The following is a 7,241-nucleotide window of genomic DNA, read 5'->3' as shown; positions in this document are numbered from 1 at the left end:
CAACATCCTATGAGGAACAGGCCTCCTTGGGAAATAGAAACTCGTATAACAGAGGTTTCCATTGTCAATCCCCTTACAGCACGGCATCTGCCTGTCACAGGGACAGCCATGCTGCCGGGCTGTCAGCCGGATGCTGGGAAGAGGGATTCAGCAGGGTGTCGCTGCCAATGGGAGACTGGGAGACAGGAATGGTCAGCATCCAGCAGCCACAGGAATCCCTAGTGAAGAAAGGCTGACGCCACTGCCTTCCCTGCCCTGTTGCTGGTAAGCCCTGACAATGGAGAACCTTTTCAGTACCAGCCATTGAAGAAATAGCAGACATACGTCAATCTCTAGGAGAAAACGTTGCTGTGGAAATGACTGGATATTAAGACAGTCTGGTTCAGACAGGTTATTTTAAGGAAACAGACATTGGGGTTGGATTCCTGTGGCTTCAGAGTAAAATGTTATTCTAGTTTATTTCCCCAGTACACACCCTTTAGGAGTTTGTCTGCAAGCAGGCTGAGCACAGTAATAGGGAACCTAGACCTCAGGGAGACCCAGGCAAACAGCTGGCTGGATGTTAGCCAACTATCAGAAGGTCGGAAGGAGTTGGTACCTAGGCTGGTGGGCATCGGAGAGCACAACCCCTGGTTAAGAACGAAGGTTCTACTATCAGCCAGATTATACTTCAGATCCCACTTCCTGGCTGTATAAACTCTGGTTTAGTTTTCAACTTCTCTATGGCTCACTGTCCTTACATATCAAAAGAGAGTGATGATTATACCTTCTTAAAGGGTTAATGTAAGAATTAAAGGAATTCATATGTGTACATTTCTTAGAATCATACCTTGCATGTATAAATACTAGTGATTCATTATGAGAAGCAGGTGAAGAGACGGCCTTTACCATTCTCATATCAAACAGTGAATAACAAACTTGACTGTGGTTAAGTCAGGTAACAAAAGGACCCAGTGCAGCGGGTGGGAGTTGACAAAGGAAATTTGGGGAGGCATGACCAGTGGGTGGGAGTTGACAAAGAAATTTGGGGAGGCACAACCTTTTTTTGCCCGTGATACAAATTGTTTCTAATTGCATTAATTTGGCTTTTACGAGGCTCTGTCGCTATGTTGGAGATGAAGGGCAAACCTCTGTGAGACAATATGAAACATCTCTGAGATGTGCAAGGCACAGATGCTGAACTGAAGAAGGTTAGATCATTTTCAGTGTTAATCACGACTCCTGTCAGCCTGAATGGAGACAAGACATGTGTGCTGTTTAAACCCCCTTCTGTTACCTTGAACAATACCTGTATAAGGGAAGGGTATGCATGCAAATGAGGGCAATACAAATAACTGTGGAACCTGAGAATACCTGAAAGATGAGGGCTCCTGGAGAAAAAATGAAGCTCATGAGCTGGGAGGTGGCTTGGGATCCAAGGCAATTCTAGATCCCAGTTACCTGTCATCCCCTCCACCCCGGGAGTTCATAGAGTCCCACTCGTATGAGTCAGCATTTTACTGTCTCCCCTTATACCTCTCCTACGGCTACAAACAAATTCCTATGTCTTCCGGTTTGCTTTTACTCATGGCTTTGGTTTACTCATTACTTCTGCTGGCTTACAATTTGTTATTCGTGGTCTTTCAGGGCCCTCCTACCTATGGTTTTGCTGCCTTTATTCTCTAAGGTTTTTGTTGTTGTTGTTGATTTTAACAGAAATTGTGATTTGTCCAATTTAATCCCAATTGTTCTGGTTGAACAAAGCTCTTGCTCTATGATCTTAGAACTTACAGCTTGTCCTTGGTCTGTCTACATCTAGTCTAATGAGCTAAGAAGCCAAGGCCCTAACGGTGCCCACAGGAATGTATTTGCTTAGAGAACTGCTTGGAACCTTTCTTCAGCCAGGGAGAACGGTGACCTCGATACGAAGGCCATAGACGTGTCAGGCATTCTGAAGCTCAGTCTACCCTCTGCAGGAAGTGGCTCACACTAGAAGCTAGGAATGAGTAGGAAGAAAGCATCTAGAACTTAGTGTGAGATGGTGGGGACAGGCATATGGGAATTGCCTGTCCTAGCTGCTCAGTTTTTCCGTAATTCCAAAACTGTTCCAAAAATAAAGTCTGTAATAATTTTTTTAAATGATCCACCATAGCAATACATAATTTAGACACTTATCCAGTCTGCTTGCATGGCAAGTGACTTAGGACACTGCAAATAAGCCATACTTCTGGATAAGGACAAAAGATGAATTATGCAACTAGGAGAAGATTATTAGAGAACATGTTACAATCATCATTTGTTGGGCCACCATTTGACCTTGTAAATAATCAAGAATCCAAACTGTCACCCTTTTCTCTTCAAAACGCAACCTTAACTTGCTAACAGTAAATCTTAACCAGGAGGAGCAGCACAATGCAATTCTAATGCCTGACTCTGACCTTCAAGTCTTCATATGATGGGCTACTTGACTAAAAAAAAAAAAAAAAAAAAAAAAAAAATACAGTAAAAAGTGCCAAAGAAGTACTATTTGACAGAGGGCTGGAATAGAACAGTGAGTTCCTCATAATAAGAAAACTTCTAACAAGAGCCTTTCAGACATAATCAGCTCAGGAAAGAACAGCAGAACAAAATGAACATTCTAATTCAATTTATGTTATTATATTGATGATGCATTTATGTAGTGCTTGTTTTTGCCAATGCTGTTAAGCACATTAGGCTGAGTTCTGCACAACAGAATTCAGAATATTGAATAGGAGGGCTGCACTGTAAAATTCCTCACCTTCAAAAATCTTTAAGGAAATCCACAAAAAACACACATTCTTGGGTAGATATGACTTGGGAATTACAGCAACCTCAGCAGAAACGTTTGTCAAGGTTTTACTTCTCACTTTTTTTTTTTTTTAACTGGTTCTTGAAAGAGAATGGCCACAACCAGTTTCCCAGTCTTCATGGTCAGAATGAAAAAGTGGAAACCCAGTTTGGTGTTGGCCATGCTGGGGAGCCTCTTTCAGAGGCTGAAGATGTTGGGAGGCGATGCCCCACCCCACTGCAGGTTCAGAGCTCACCTTTCTGTTCTTATCAAGGACTCACTCCAGTCCGCTGGGGGGGGTAGAGAGAGATTTTCATTTTAAAAACAAAACAATCTCAAAGATGTTCTAAAAGCCAGAAATGAAATAGAGTCAGGCCACGTAGGAGCAAGAACTGGGGGGTTCCTTAGGGAGACTACACCTTCCATTCCTCAGGGGCCCTTAGGTCTCTCTACGCTGCTTCCCCCTGGCATCTGTCCACCATGTTCCCTTGCAGCCTGGCTTTCAGGGCCTCCCTGCTCTCCCATAGTTCAGCCTGTCACAGTGCCAACTCTGGATCCTGTTCTGCATGACTTTTCAGCTTCAGCACCCATCATCTGGCTTTAGTGTCTTTCAGTGTCTCAATTCCAGACCCCTGGGTAATGCCGGACATTGGGCGCCATTTAACGCCGGTGGTCTTGATCCAGCATCTAGAAGAGTTCAGGAATCTGGAGAAGGGGCTGTGCGAAAATTGATAAAGAGTCCAGAGACGAAACATAATTTTGAAAGGCATTTTGGGGGAGTGGGCAGAGGAGCTTGGCTGAAGAAACCAAGTTCTCCTTGTCTCAGGACCCCTTGCTCTTTATTAACACAATTTGTCCTAAGGCAAGCTGGAGATATACACATCAAAGGCCAGGGTTAGTCTACAGAGTCCATTGTCAGATTGGGGAATTGCCTGTGGCTGTTCAGGTGTTTGGCCAACAGGAGGCAATAACATGTAGATTAAGATGCCCTGAGCTGTCTGGCAGCAAGCAATCATCCTTTTCAGGTTTGGGGAAATGCCTTTAGCCATTCTAGCAGGCGATAACATATGTGACTCAGCCCTTGTTGAGTACCCAAGTTCCATCAACCTTGATGAAACTCTTGCAATTATGACATGCTGGAATTGGCATCTGGCACCTGGGGTTTGGATGGGGGTGATTTCCAGGACAGATGGGGTCCTGTGACATAAAATAGACCTACCTCTCTCAGGAACTGAGGGTAGGGAGAGATGGTGGGAGAGTGGGGTCTCTAAAATCTAAGAATGGAATGTGAGAAGGGAGGAGGAACTAATTGACTTACCAATGCCTCCACCTCCCATTTAAAATTTAATTTATATCATTATACTAACACCTTCTATTCATTTCATAAAAACAGAAAATAAGGATAAGCACACACATTTCTAAATGCCTGTAATCCCACCACCCAAATTGAATTACTGCAAACATTTTGACACAACCTTTCAGAATTTTTAAAATACACATCCTATCTAATAAAAGAGTAATATGCAAATTAACCATTGCTACACCCACAAGCCATGCCCACCAGCCAATCAGGAGCGAGTATGCAAATTAACCCAACCAAGATGGTGGTTAATTTGCATATCCAGGAGTAGAGCGAAGACTGAAGACAGTGTAGAAGGAAGCCAAGCGTTGAAGAAGGGAGCGAAGCTACGGAGAAGCAAGCAAGTGGGGCTGCGGAGAAGGGAGGGAAACAGGTGGGGCAGGGGAGAAGGGAGGGAAGCAGGCTGGCCGGCAGAGAAGGAAGGGAAGCAGGCAGGGTGAGGGAGAAGGGAGGGAAGCAGACCGCCACAGGAAGCCCTATTGCAGGAATCTTCCTGCAACGGGCCTCTAGTGTATTTATAAACACACTAATATTTTTAACAAAAGCAGGATCACTTTATACACACTACTTTAAAATTTGCATTTTCACTTAAAAATACATGTAAATATATCGGATATATATCCATGCCCATGAAAATACTCTAACTCAATATCTTTTTTAATTACTGCATAAATATTCACTTTATGGATATGCCGTAATTGAACCAGGCACCTCTTTTTGACTTTTAAGTTGTCTCAACTGCTTTTTTTGTTATTAATAAAAACAATCAACCTCCTTAAATACATATGTATGTACAATCTCTTGAAACTTTCATTAGTATAAATTCTTTTCATCTTGGTGAGAAGGCATGTGACACATGACCAGAGCATTTTGCACAAACGTGGTTCTGCTATACATTCCCACAAATACTATATCTATATTTGGTTTTAGTCTCATTCCTGACATAGAGTTCCTAAAGCCCTTGGAACTGACTGTGATGAGAGTAATAAAGGTGTCGTTATGTTAATGAGATGACTTTTGGAGTGCACCTGAGGAGCCAATCCTGATTAGAGAATGGAACTTTTGGTTCCACCCATTCACCCCACACACACACTCCCTCTGAGAGAAGAGAGAGGCCAGAGATTGAGTTTAATCACCAATAGGCAATGATTAACTCAATCATATCTACGTAATGAAGCCTCCAAAAACACCCAAAGGACGGGGTTCAGAGAGCTTCCAGTTGGTGAATCCATGGAGATTTGAGATTTGGAGAGGGATACATTGGGAGAGAGAGCATAGAAGTTCCACACCCTTTCCCACATACCTCACCTTATGTGTCTCTTCCAACTGGCTCTTTTTGAGCTTATCTTTTATAATAAACTAGAGGCCCAGTGCACGAAATTTGTGCAATGGGGGTGTGTGTCCCTCAGCCCAGCCTGCAGCCTCTCCAATCTGGGACCCCTCGAGGGATGTCCAATTGCCCATTTAGGCCCGATCTTGGTAGGATCGGGCCTAAATGGACAGTCAGACATCCCTCTCACAATCCAGGACTGCTGGCTCCCAACTGCTCTCCTGCCTGCCTTCCTTATTGCCCCTAACCGCTTCTGCCTGCCAGCCTGATCACCCCCTAACCACTCCCCTGCCAGCCTGATTGATGCCTAACTGCTCCCCTGCCAGCCTGTTTGCCCCTAACTGCCCTCCCCTGCAGGCCTGGTCACCCCTAACGGCCCTCCCCTGCAGGCCTGGTACCCCCCAACTGCTCTCCCCTGCAGGCCTGGGTCTCCCCCATCTGCCCCTCCCTGCAGGCCTGGTTGCCCCCAACTTCCCTCCTCTGCAGGCCTGGTCCCCCCCAACTGCCCTCCCCTGCAGGCTTGATCGCCCCCAACTGCCCTCTCTTGCAGGCCTGGTCCCTCCCAACTGCCCTCCCCTTCTAGCCATCTTGTGGTGGCCATCTTGTGTCCATATGGGGGCAGCCATCTTTGACCACATGGGGGCAGCCATCTTGTTTGTTGGAGTGATGGTCAATTTGCATATTACTCTTTTATTAGATTAGATAGGATAGAGGCCTGGTGCACGGGTGGGGGTGGGGGCCAGCTGGTTTGCCCTGAAGGGTGTCCTGGATCAGGGTGGGGGTTCCCTTTGGGCGTGGGGCAGCCTGGGTGAGGGGCCTGTGGTGGTTTGCAGGCCGGCCACACCCCCCGGTGACCCAAGCGGAGGCCCTGGTATCTGGGATTTATTTATCTTCTATAATTGAAACTTTGTAGCCTGGAGTGGAGGCCTGGGCCTGCCAGGGTGCGCAGAAAGCTTGGCTTCCTCCATTGCCAGGGAAACCCAAGCCTCCTGCTTGCTCCATGGCCGCAGCCATCTTGGTTGGGTTAATTTGCATACTCGCTCCTGATTGGCTGGTGGGCATGGCTTGTGGGTGTAGTGGAGTGATGGTTAATTTGCATAGTGTTCTTTTATTAGATAGGATTAGTATTCTAGTAAGTAAAAAGTTTCTCTTGAGTTTTGTGAGCTGCTCTAGCAAATTAATCAAGTTAAGGAGGGCTGTTGGAACCTCTGATCTACAGCCAGAAGCATGGGGAGTAACCTGGACTAGTGATTGGCATTTGAAGTGATGAGGTGTAGGTCAGTCTTATAGGACACCTCAGTCCTGTGGGATTAGACTCTATCTCCAGGTAAGTAGTGTCCGAATTGAGTTAAATTGTAGGACACTCTGTTGGTGTCAGAGAATTGGTTGGTGGTGTGGGGAAACCCCACACACATTGGAACTGGGAACAGAAGTTTACTTGGGAACTATCATTCTCTTTAAGCTACCTCAGCTTCTTCTTAACTGGCTTATTTTTCACCTAACTTGCCATTCCTGTGGCAACTTGATTTCAAGTTGTATGGGTTTTAGCTCCCTTTAAACCAAAGACAGTGCATCTGTGACTCTCCATGGCCAGATGCTTCAATGGAGAGAGCATTAGGTGCAGCTGGACCTTTTTCTCCTCACTGCCTTTGTAACTTGCTAAAATATTTCTATTGAGATCTGCCTTTCCTTTACCAGCTGGGTTGAATCCAGAGTGTAGCTCTCCTTCTCTACTTGAAGCTGTGAAATTAGCATTACCAGGT

The sequence above is a fragment of the Plecotus auritus genome (genome assembly GCF_963455305.1).
Source record: "Plecotus auritus genome assembly, chromosome: 11".
Taxonomy (NCBI): Eukaryota; Metazoa; Chordata; class Mammalia; order Chiroptera; family Vespertilionidae; genus Plecotus; species Plecotus auritus.
Note: the sequence above shows the minus strand (reverse complement) of the source record.